Source organism: Crocodylus siamensis, chromosome 1 (genome assembly GCF_052110815.1).
Source record: "Crocodylus siamensis isolate JL-2025a chromosome 1, ASM5211081v1, whole genome shotgun sequence".
NCBI classification, from domain to species: Eukaryota; Metazoa; Chordata; order Crocodylia; family Crocodylidae; genus Crocodylus; species Crocodylus siamensis.
The window spans coordinates 10,163,817-10,176,715 of NC_143395.1; positions in this window are offsets into that span (position 1 = coordinate 10,163,817).

The window sequence follows — 12,899 nt, forward strand, 5'->3', positions numbered from 1 at the left end:
CTTTCCTGCTTGGTGCAGGGGGCTGGACCCGATGATCTTGTGGGGTCCCTTCCAGCCCCTTACAAGCTATGGAAGACAGTACGATGGGAAGGATTCCTGCAATATGTCAGTCATCTTCAGAGAGGAATCTGAAGGTGGAAGGAGATCCTTTGGTGGACAAGATACAGCCCCTTTTACAAAGTTAGGAGCTGTTTCTATGTGTTCACAGATTGACTCCCACAAATACAGCCTGCCATGTACTCACCTCCTCACACGTTTTCACTGCTTACATTTTAAAGTGCACAAGGACAGACTTTTTTTAGTTTATCTTAAACTACCTGTGCTGCAGATCCCAGCCTGGGCCCTCGGAAAGTATGTTGGGATTGTCTGGTTCCCCAGGCAGTCTCTTTTCCCATCTTCCTCACAAAAGGCCAGCCTCTCCTGATTGTCTACCAACTGGTCCCAGTCCTTCTGAGTCCATCCACCAGGCTGGGAAAAGAGGAAGCCCTGAAATAAATCCAGAAATAGCAGTGCTTCCTTATGCGCTATAGATGGCACTGTTGTTACAGCCTAGGCTACTGGGGACTTCTTTAAATCAAGGCACCGAGTCTGAGTAGTAAAGGAAGGTAGCCTACAAGCATGTTTATATATCACAGCCCGCATGAGATACAGGCTTGGATAAACTGGTCAAATTTACACCTGAGTTTAGAAATGACCTGACTTCTAGCAGGTTGTCTGAGCCAGAATGTATATCTGCAAAGAGTTTTGAATGCTATGAAGCATTATAGACCAGTTAAGAATTGTCACTGTTTTGCAATAAAGTCAAGACTGGGACAAATGTGTGTTCTGTGTATTAGACCAACACTACTCAGTTGGTCTAATAAAAGATACAGTATCATATCTACTCAAAGAACCTGGCCGGCTCTATGAATAGCATATAAAATAGCTATATATTTTAATAGCCTTTTTTTGCTGTCTTGGATTCTTTCTTGGATTTCTTTTTCTCACCATCCCCTACTTGCGCGTGTTCAAAGTTTCTCTTCAGTTTGGGCTGAGTTGAACTTCGGGGCCTGAAGCATTCGGACACAGTTCAAATTAGGCAAAACCCATTCACTGAGCTCCATGCATTGTGTGATATACAAGCATAGTGCAGTATAAACCAGTGTTGCACCCAAGTGTTAGCCAAAGTTTAAAGGACAAAAGATAGGTGTTTAAAGATCCCATATGGTGTATTATACTTTTACAATGAATCATGCTACAGAGGAGTTGAGGGGCTTATTATTGTCGTTGTTCTAATAAGTAAACCTTGGCCTGAATTTCCTTTTTCCCCCATGGTGTTATCACTGACTCAACTGGCATCGTCTGAGAGGCAAATCAGTTTGTATTATTTTGTTTATTAAACACAATCATTTTGACCTATTTTGGCACTGTGTTTAACCTTCTTATACACACCAAACATGTTCCTTTAATAAATATGCCCCTTAACCGACCTCCATTTTAAATAAACTCCATTGCATTCCAGTTATTGGAATGCATCAATTTTTTTTAACAGTTATATTGGCTCAATCTTCCAGGAGAACATGTGATTTTTATTTCACTTCAAAATGAGCAGCAGCAGAAAGGTTTAAAAATACAGAGTCACAGTGAGGGCACTCTAAACCACTGCAGTTGATGGGCCCTTCTTAGCAAAACGCTAGATCCAAGCAACTCATCCTTTTTGAGGGAATTCAGATTTGGAAGGAATTGAGGAGATCGTGGCTTGAGCTGTTCTGTGTTATAAATAATGGGCCAGGTTCTACCCACCTTTACGCTGGAATAACTCAAAAGAAACTCAGCTCAAGTCAATAAAGCTGGTTCTCTGCACGCAGCTCTATACCCCGTCCCCTGTGCTCTCCAGTAAAAGCAAGTTGAGATATGCCCCACCTACCCTCTCTCATTTGTGTTCACCAAACCAGCAATTCAGTAGTGAGGCCAACCCAGGGGTATTCCTCTGTGTCTACTCCTGAGACCACTGCCTCTGTGTGCTTGAGAGCAGCTGGTGTGTAGCATCTGGGTGTAGCGTGTGTAAATAGTAGCAGGGCCTCTTTCTCCAGGAGCACCCAATACACAGTGTAGACATACTCTGAATCCCTGCACTTTGTGTACTCGTTTACACTGGAGGGAGGCAAACTCATGGGTGGGATCCAGACCACAAAGCTCATCACAAGCCAGATGCAGGCTGCGGGGCTTCCCATGGGCCAAATGACCAGCAAGCAGCAGCAGCACTAGTAATCCCCATGGCTGCTGGAGCCATTGATTCAGTCTCGCTCCAGGACCAGTTAATGCCACTGCCACTTTTACCCACGAGGGGCAACTCGTTTCCGAGGCAGGTCAGGGAACAAAGAGGATGGGGGCATGTGGTGTCAACTCCCTGGGTTCAGGAACCCTGCTGTAAGAGCAAGGAGTCGTGTCACTATGGCAGAGGCTGCAGCAACCACGGTGATGAGCCACGTGAGCCAAATCCAGCCCTCAGAGATGGGTGGGCCAACCTGCAAAAAGCCCCATGGGCCAGATGACTCACTTCTGTGGGCCAGATCTGGCCTGGAGGTCATATGTTTGACAGGATTTACACCAGTGCTTAGTAATTGCAATGTGCCTTTGTTCTGATTTTGTAGCATTTCGTACCCAATTGGCACTTCCTGTGCATAGATGTCATTGTAGCAATATGTTAAGATAATGTTCAAATATAGAATATTGCATTGGGAGGGGGCCTTTGTGAGTTTGAAAATCTGACCCCAGATAATATGAGCCCACTGAAAAATCTGTCCTTGAATGCCTTCAAATAGCTGAACTTTGGGGAAGAAATCCCACCCAGGAACATACTATGCCATCTATTTTGTTCCTCCTTCCTTTCTTGTGTGTTATCAGGTAATAATGAATACATGGATCTTTCAAGGGGGACAGACTTCCTCGATGGTACTGCAGCACTACAGCTGAAACACGGACTGTGGGGCTTAGCCCAGAGCCTCTATTTTTCCCGAGGATGTAGGCGGTGTTCCTCATGTAGTTCTGAACCAACTTTCACCAGTTGGATGAAAGGAGGGAAATGCTTTGTCACCCAAGCGCAATGCTCAGTGTTTGGTCGACATTGAAAAGCCACAAAATGGATCATCTCTGAACCAAAGGAAAAAGCAGCATGACTACAGCGTTAAACAGAGACAGGAAAGGCGTGATGGGAAACAGTCCCTAGGGTTTAGCACAGGACACTAAGAGCTGGGATATCTAGACCATGTTACAGAGTCTGTTGATTCCTCTCTGATCAGGACGAGTCATCTAAGTAGCTGTGGTTTGGTTTACCCAGGTGTTGAATGAGGCTAACAGTGCTATCTATGTATTTCGTACAGGCCATGTGACATTTCATTCATTTTTGTTGTAAAGTGCTATAAAGTGTCTGAATGACAGTCAGGTACCACAGGCTGAGGAGACTGGAGCAGGGTTTGAAAAACTGTAGGTGACTTCAGTAGAGACATAACTACCACAGCTGGCACAGCAGTGGCAGCAAGGCCAGGCCATCTGCAGTAGTGATGGCAGATGGGCCGGCAGTGGTAGTGGCTGCCATTCTTGTTCCCCTTTGAAGTGGGTGTCCAGGGCTCACCCGCCCCTCGGTACACTACTGGGCTTTGGTGAGCCCGGTACCGGGATGCAGCCTGTAGTTCTGGTGTCAGCCTCTGAGAAGCTGAAGTGAATGCAGATAAGAGATGGAAAAAAATGCTCAAGGACTGAAGAAAATGCCTTTCTGTGGCAGCCTTTGAGAATTTAATCTGTTTCGTTTATGAAAAAAAAGATGGAGAGGTGACTTGCTTATACTGTGCAAGTACATTTACAAGGGGAAAATGCCAAATACAAGGTACCAGGTACCAGGTACTAAAGGGGTCTTTCAATCTAGCAGAGAAAGCTATTACAAAAACCAGTGACTTGAAGCTGACGCCAAACAAATTCAAATGAGAAATTAGACACACATTTCAAAAGTGACTATCTGCTCACTTGCTTATTGATTTCAATCTATGCAGCTTAGACTATGAGACTATTGAATTGATTCAGCCTCCAACTTTTTGGCTGTCTGTACTTAGCCTTTGTCATTCTATTTGGCACCTGATGCTTTTTCAAGGTTTGGTATTTATAAAAACTCTGGTAATGAAAAAGCACGATTTTTGCCTGTGTTAGGATAGGCTCTTGCTATTATGTATTTGTATGACTGTGGAGCCTACAGATATCATTTGTGGACCAGGACCCACTGTGCTCAGTTCTGCACAACCCGCCCCCTTCCCCCTGCCCTCCCCAAATCCTAAGTCTCTTATTTCTTCATTGCTGGGTGTGTCTACATGTTCATTAATGTACAGTAGTTACTGTACATTTAGTTTAGTACTTACTTAATGAAGTACTAACGAAATGTGCAGTAAGTACAGTTACTGCACAGTAGTACGGGTGCATCTTTTTTTGTGATGCTTACTGTGCAGTAGCCTAATGCTACTAAAACTACAACTGTCAGTTCTGGGGGAACATTTATTTCTGGACACCGCATAAAATGTGGGCAGCAGCTGTAGGACGTAAAGAGGAAAGGCAGCTGAGATCATGGCCCGTTGCAGCAATGCTGCTGAGAAATCAAGTTCAAAGTCAGACAGCTCCCTCCAGAGGATATAGTTATGTCAAACCTTGTGGCAGAGATGACAATGTACCTGTTTTAGAACCAAAGTATTACAAAGAGCTTTTTTTATTTTTGCCTCCAGGCAGTAATTTGCTGAAGTGTACATACACATTTCCCATGGGCAGGATGAAAGGAAAACTTTCACCCCTTTTCTCTTTTAAAACACTACATTATGACATCTCTAAGAAGAGCTCTATTGTATGTGTGGGCTATTGCAAATATTGATGGAACAAAACTTCAATGATAACTTCTGTTGTCTGTATAAACACACATTCACCCAGTACTAGCAGGATTTCATTTGAACTTTATGCTAGGGTTTATAACAGGCCTCAGATTACAAAATGGATGTTCTTTATTCTGGTTTGTTGATTTGAAGCAATTTAGGAAATATAGGCTGTGTCTACACAAGACACTGACTGCACAGTTGTTACTGAGCAGTCATTTAGTAATTGCATACACAAGCGGAGCCACTGCACAGTAGCATCCCCAAACAGCTTTTTAGTGATGGTGACCGAGCAGGAGCTCGTTACTACTGAGCAGTACCTCGTTATTACTGCGTGCTAGCGCCGTGTCATGCTTTGTGTCACGCGACACTGTTGCACAGTAGTAACAAGCTACTGCGTAGTCAGCATCTCATATAGACACAGCCACATTGTCCTTTCTCATTTACTCTGTAGCAAGGCTGAGATCACAAAAGGGAAAGGTCATTTTCCTGTCCCAAGCAGATGGTATATTGTGTTAGTTTCCCATTTGTCCGCTTCAGTAAATATTTAAATCCGGATCACAACTTGAAAAAATGCAATACAAACAGTAAATTAGATTTTATTCAACCTAATTCTGCTCTCATTTCCTCCAATTTTATACCAGTGACACTAATGGAGTTACTTCTGATTTACATTGGTGAACGAGAAGGCACAATTGGCCTTTAAAAGAGCTTTTTTTTAAAAATTTAAAACAGCTGGGAAAATAAGAGGTAGACTAGGAATAGCTAGCTTTCCAGCAGCACGAAACTATGAAAAACCCAGCCTGACATGCACTTAAAAAATCATGCATCTGTTACCTGCCCCTAAACGTACTTGCTAAAGGCATTGCTTTGTAAGTATTGTTCGACTTCGGCAATCCATGTGAATGAATGAATTTTTCAAATCAGTAAATATACAATGAACAAGCCTGTGTAAAAGATTAATTCTGAACATTATAGGATTTTCATTCATGATAATAGGCTTTTATATGGCTATACACTAGCAAATGCTCTGTATTTTGTCAAAATAACAATCTTAACAGCATGACTACTTACTACATCCCCTGCTGTTAACTGGGGAGAGTGGGACCATTTGTTATGTAGATATGTGGTGTGTCAAACAAAAGAGCCCAGCTCTATTGTGTGAAAATTTTTATTACCTCTTTGATAAAACTCCACTGTACTCAGGCTCAGATCCAAAGCTCGCTTCCCCGTTTTATGTTGTTGGCTTTCACAGCAAGTCTGGGGAACCGAGGCGGTAAGGGCATTAAGCAGCAGGCATATTCCCTGGACCATCATGGGTATCACACCACTACAACACTATAATATCAGGTAAAAGGTACATAAGTGCCCCAGCATGGATTTCTGTGCCTATGTTGATTTTGCCACGTGTTTAATCACTTTGCTCTCATTGTATAACAGCCCCTAACCCTGCAAGTCCCATTTGTCGGCCAAAGTCAATGGGAGCTGATAAGATCAAACCTGGAAAGTAAAATGAAAAATTTTAGGTCAGCCTATGGGGTGCTGGGTGGTTTCAGGAAAAACCCCAGATGTGACCTTGGATTCTCACTGGAGACTGAAGCAGTAACATGGTTGTTTTTTGTCCTCTTTGTCTTCAAGTTTTCCATGACCGCAGCATGGGGTCTGCCGGAGGCAGCTGCCAGTTTGCACTCAGTTCAGAAACCACCCACTATGGAGGATATAGACTCACTGCGCTCTGAAATGGCATTTTTACTCTTCCTTGATTTTTTTTTAATCTAAAAGAAGTACTTCACAGTGAAAATCAGGGTCACTGTTTGTGTAGGGCAAGCGTGTCACCCGCCGGCTCTGAACAAAGGAGGCTGTCAGGAAAAAACCCTTTTTTCTTCATAAAGTATGAGGCAGTGGACCCATTCCTGTGGATGTTCTCTTGCTGCACTTCCAGATTTTCCAGTTAGAGCCGTAAGGAAAACGATGGATTTGGATGGTGAACACATGCAAAAATGTTCTACTTCTGCTACCCAAACAGTTAAAGAAATCATAACAATAGTAGTGACTTGAAGCCACGCTAGAAAGAAAGCACGGTTATGATGGTAGAATAACAAACATCAGAAATGGAAAAGGATGAGTCGATCATCTAGTCCACCTCCCTGCCAGGTTGGTATTGCTCCCTGGCTTGTTCTGATACTACTACCACCTGACCCAAATACAGCTGAAGTTATGCCCTGACCATGCAAGGCCTCGAAATTTACTCTTGAGCGCTTGTGTAAATGGACGTAGTCCCTACCGTACCACATAAAAAATGATTTTAACAGATTCTCTCTGTACAGAGATGTATAGCCAAAATATCAAACAATTCATGTTCTTTTCATCTTCCTCCCCTTCTTTTTTTGGTTTTCAAAAAAAGCATAACACAATACATTTAGAGTGATCTTCCTGGAGTGTCCCATGCATGTCTCTCCTGGTGAGCAGACCTTCTTTGATCTTTAAAGTCTTGACACTGAAAGTTTTACACTGATTTTCCTGGTACTTTTTGTCGCTGTTTCTTTGGCATGCATGAACAATATAGTACAGGCTCAGCCTAATGGTAAAAACACACCGCTTGAAGAAACATCGAGTGATATGATAACATATAAAGGACCTTGACCACTTGGTTTGTGCTAAACTGCATTACATCAATGCTTTCCCTAATTTGTGCAGGATATAGAAACTGGATAGATCCCTTTAAATAGCTGGGAGATCTTTAGCAGCCAGGACTGCTTCTATGTTCCAGAAGCACCAACACTGCCAGAGGAAGAGAGTATCTATATCACTATAGCTACACAGCTATATGCATGTTGTATATGCTGTGTTTTTCCAATTATAAATTGAACCCACATTTTCAGGTTCAATGTTAGTTAAAAAAAAAAACAGGCTTTTTTCCCCTTGAAAGTTAGTAACGCGCATAAACTGCTGTTCCCCTAACCAAAATCCCACAAGAGAGTCAAATAAACAAGGAAAGGATGCAAAGGGTTAGATGCACTAAACATACTAAAATAAAACCTGAGCTAAATATATTCTGACTTGGTATTTTTATTGCCCATTCAAAAATAGTGCAAAGTGCAAAAGGCAAGACTGTAGGGAGCCTGATTATACGTTGACCCTGCAAAAAAGTCACGTGTGATGTTCATGGTCCCTTTAGAGTGGAAGGAAAAGAGAAATTTATAATCAGAGCAATATGGTATTTAGTAAATATGGCTATTAGGGTTCATTTCAGACTGCATATTGAATAAAACCAAACTGCTACGACTTTTGCTCTTTCTGTAATCTACTTAACTCAGTATCCAAAGTAGAGCAATCTGAAACCCTCTGGACCCAAAGACCCTTTATTTTGCCCACCTGGTGGGATTTTCAAAATCCAGAACCAGGTTTTATAGCTGAAGCTTTTTGCTTTGTGCCTGTATACTGTTTACCCAAGGCAATGGTGCAATGCCTTTGACAAGCAATCATCATGTTGCAATCTGTTATTTTTCTTATTGAAGCATCAGTTGTTAAATATGCCATGCAGAATAATGGAATTTTGTTTTACAAAACACAATTAATTACAGCCCAGTGTTTCATTCCTTGGGGGTTTAAGGTCAATTGGTACATAGCACTGGGCGAGATCTGGATTTAGGAAATGCAGGCAATCATTTGTTTTCTCTATAAGAGAACCACAGAGCAAGAAAACCAGGTTCCCTTGTCTTGGTCTGGTTTAGAAGCTAATTCCAGGAGTTATGTATCTTTGGCTGTGCACTGCTCTGGAACTACTTTCTGTTTATTTAAATCACAGTTCATACAGCTGGGTTGAATGAACTGCTATCCAAAGACTCACAGTTTTAGTGCAGCCACCATAACTGCTTAGCCAAACTTCTCCATGCTCCTAAATGTTCCAAAAGTGCATTCAGAGCAGGAAAAAAAATGATTTTATAACAGTGACTACAATATATGAGCTTCCAATTTGTATGGAGCCATGATACTCCCAGGGATTTTTTTTATAGCATATCTCATGAGACAGAGAGAGGCATTTCTGGGTAACGCCCAGATAAGAAACCTCCAAGAAAATTCCAGCATACAGTCCTCGACTTACAACGTTTTGAGTTACAACATTTCGCACTTACAACGTTCATAAATTGACACCCTGTTTCAACTTTACAACCCCAGTTTCGACTTACAACACTTGATCCGATGCAACGCCATGCCAGCGAAGAAGTTTGCTGAGTCACTCATCTCCCTGGAGAACATCTGTCCAAACTTCATTGGACAGAAAGCAGACTAGACTCCAGAAAACCCTGCAGCCAGGACTCCTGAGAAGAGTCCAGCCAAGAACCCTTCAAAAAGTCCAACCAAGAGCCCTTCAAAAAGTCCAGCAAAGTCACCTCAAAGAAGTCCCTCCAAATCAATATGATTGCTATTTACAATATAAATACATTAATGTAGCTATATTACTCATTTATAATTGATCGAGTACAAAATTCTGGAGTATTTTTTGTGAAAATAGGGTATCGGGCCTTGGGTCAGGAACCGAACCCCCATTTATAGCATTGTTTCTTATGAGAAAATTGATTCCAAGTTACAATGTTTTGCCTTAAGGTGTGGTTTTCAGGAACCGATTGTGTCATAAGTCTGAAGACTGCCTGCTGGACCTACCATGCTCGTGAGACATACAAGAAGATTCTTCCTAATCAATAAAACATAATAAATTAGAAATACCAGAGCACAATTTTCTGCTAGAGTAAAGTCATGTAGACAAGCACTGTAAGCATTAAAGGTACATGCCCTCAACTATCCTACCCTGTTGAGCTCACTCATCCCTCATAGACAGGGGTGGGCAATTATTTTGGGCGGGGGGCCACTTACTGAGTTTTGGCAAGCCATTGAGGACCACATGCCAGGCAGCCAGGGGCAGATCAACATAAATTTTCTAAATTTTTTAGGGGCCCCGTGGGCTGGATAGAATGGCCTGGTGGGCTGCATCTGGCCCGTGGATCAAACCAAATTTAACTCTTTTCTGAGTTTTCCTGACTGACAAGAAAAAACAAGTTGCAGGACATTTAACAGTGGCCGTGTAATTTATAAACTTCTGGATATTTCCAACAGGAGACAGTCCTCCCACCCTTATGGGATTCTTCTTTAACTTTCATTCGCCTAAGTGTATGGGAAGAGATTTGATTTGAATAAGGGTAATGGCTGCCTCAAGATACATGATAGGGTACTCTGAGGTGGGTTGCCTTCATCCGATTTGAGCGGTTCACCTTTGTATAAAGGAATTGAAGACTCACTGAGGCAGAGCATGGGAATGACTTTAGCCAGGTGGTTAGCGCACTCGGCAGGTGAGGCTTCTGGATCTGAGTCCATACTCCAGTGAAAGTCGGTCTCAACAAGAATGACTTCCTAAAAGCAGGATGGCCTGGTGCCTAAGGCATTCCCCTGGGACGAAGGGGATCTGGGTCTAATACCTTTCCCCACGAGGAAGAAATTGAGCTCAGGTCTCTCACAAACTGTCTGATCGCTCCAACCCAAAGGTACCGGGAAAATCATGAGAACCTCCTCTAGTTTTCTGACTAGCACTTGCTATGCCCTCAGAAGTCCTAACTGAAATTATTCGGTGATCCTGACCTTATTTTTTCACAGTTGACCAAAATTTACTGTTTTCTAAAATGTCTCCTGCCCCCCGACTCCCCTATTCTAATTCTAAAAGGCTTTCAATGAGGCAGGTAGCAAATTTTATTTAAATGCTACATTTTTTGAAAAATTCAGTGAAGCAGAATGATGGAATAGCTCATTTACAACTGAGATAAATGAGGTAATACTTGAAGCTCCAGTGTCTCCAAACTTGGTGTCTCAGCGGGATCAGAACAAATCCTCTCCTACATATTTATCCGGGACTGACAATTGTAGGAAGGAAAACCCTTCCCTAAAAGCACTTTCTTACCTTCCAATGACCTGAACTTGCAAGTGAGTAGAGGGGATTCATTTTCTAGCCAGGGTGACACTGTGCGTAATACTCCCTGCCTTGAGAAACTCATGTTCTCTGCGAAATAAGGAGCAAGGCAAAACACTGGGCAATTTGTGTCATGACCCTTCCCATATACATTTGTGCTGCTTGCTAAAAATACCAAGGGCCTTTCAACTTCTGTGTCCTGACTGAACAAAAAGCATCATTGCCACTGCCTAACAACCCTAAGAGCAAGCCAGAGGGCCTAGAGGAGGGATCCACTGCTAAGAGGACTGTAAACATGAGTTTGCTGACAGTGCAGTACAGAGGGGGGTCAATTCGAACCGAGGTTCTTCGTCTTTCCTTGATCCACAGTGTTGACTCTTTTTTAAAAAGACAGCCAGAGGAGGAGTTACTGCACTTCCCTTTTATGCAAGGGCCCAGGGTTACAGCACTCAGCCTGGAAGGGGAAGAGTGGGGTTCAGGTCCCTCCTCCGCCCACAGAGATTGAAATCAATATTTCTTACCACCAAGGAGACTGCCATAACCCCTAGACTAATGGAGGAAGGAGGAGAAAGAGCACCCTTTCCACCCCCATTGATGCTGGGCTAATGTGCAACCAGAAATGCAGTGTCATGAGAGCAGAACAGTAGTATGAGAGAGCCTTAACTGGTGGCTACTGGTTAGAGCACTCCACCGGGCAAGGGGTAAGCCCTGGGTCCTAATCCCTGTCCCACAGGTTCTCTCTATATGTTAGCCAATTACTGCCTAATATGAAATACAGAAATGAGTCTGAGATCGGGACATAAAACCCAGCTCGCTCCTTCCCATTCGAGTACACCAGAGTAGGCTACAGCCTTGCTCTCTTGCCAGCCACTACCACTTCTTAAAAGAACCTGCCACCATCATCACTGCAACTGCACCCACCACCGCTCATCTGGAATGCAGTTGTGTTGGTGTTTTCCGTGTATCGGACCGAGACCCTTAAAAAAGGCAGGTAAGGGAATGCCTACTTTCTAGATCTTAGTAACGTTTGGGGCATGGGACCAATGGCAAATTGCTAAGCCTTGTCAAAGCTGGAGCACTTTGGAACGTGCCTAGGAGCAGTGCTTGGATGTCACCGGGACTTTCATTTAAAAAGCTGCTGCCCTTTTGGAAGGTTGGTACTTCAGGGGTTGGGCAGAAACAAGGGGCTGTGGGATCACCCTTTTAAATATAAGCACCTTAGTTCCACCTAAATCTTGGGCATACATTGTAATTAACTCTTACAGCAATGTAAACAAAAAGCAGACGCACAATAGAAACCTCCACCCTTGGGTGACTTCACCCAGTCCAACAGAATTATCCCTGAAAAAATCAGATATTATCCTGGTGCAGGTGTCATCTGCCCCTAGTTTGCCTCAAGGTAGCTATTAAGTCAGTGCAAACAGGCTGTTCATATACCCTCTGCCACCTGCCAGAAAGGTTCAGTCACAACTCTTTATAATCTCCTATCCTGGGATAAGCTTCTCATCTCAGTGGGCGCATCTACACATCGCCCAGTGGTGATGTCATGATGTGCTATGTCGCCATATGGCACGCTACGGCAATGTAGCAATCACACGGGTCTACATGTGATCGCTAGCTACGTAGTACTTCAAGGAAGTACTAAAGCTACCTGATCACTAGCTATCTAGTACCAAAAGGAAGTACTAAAGCATGGTGCAGTCATCATATGGAGATGCGTAGACCCCCCTATTGTCTATATGTGCAGTCCTATTAGATCGCGCTAAACTAATAAATGCCACTGTACATTAGTACTTGTCAGGACAAGTACTGTCTTATGGTGGTGATATTTAATGTGCCGTAACACACGTGTAGACACTAATGAGACTGGCTGGGGCGTGAGGGTGCTTCTGGGTTGGAGCAGCCCCAAGCTCGCAAGCTGACCCCCTAGGTCTCCTGCCAGCTGGGGCTGCTCCAACTTAGACTAAGAGACTGTGGTCCCAGGCACATGTGTAGATCCTGTGCCCAGGAGCAATAAACTGTGTTGTGAACTGCATCAGAATTTATTCAGTCAA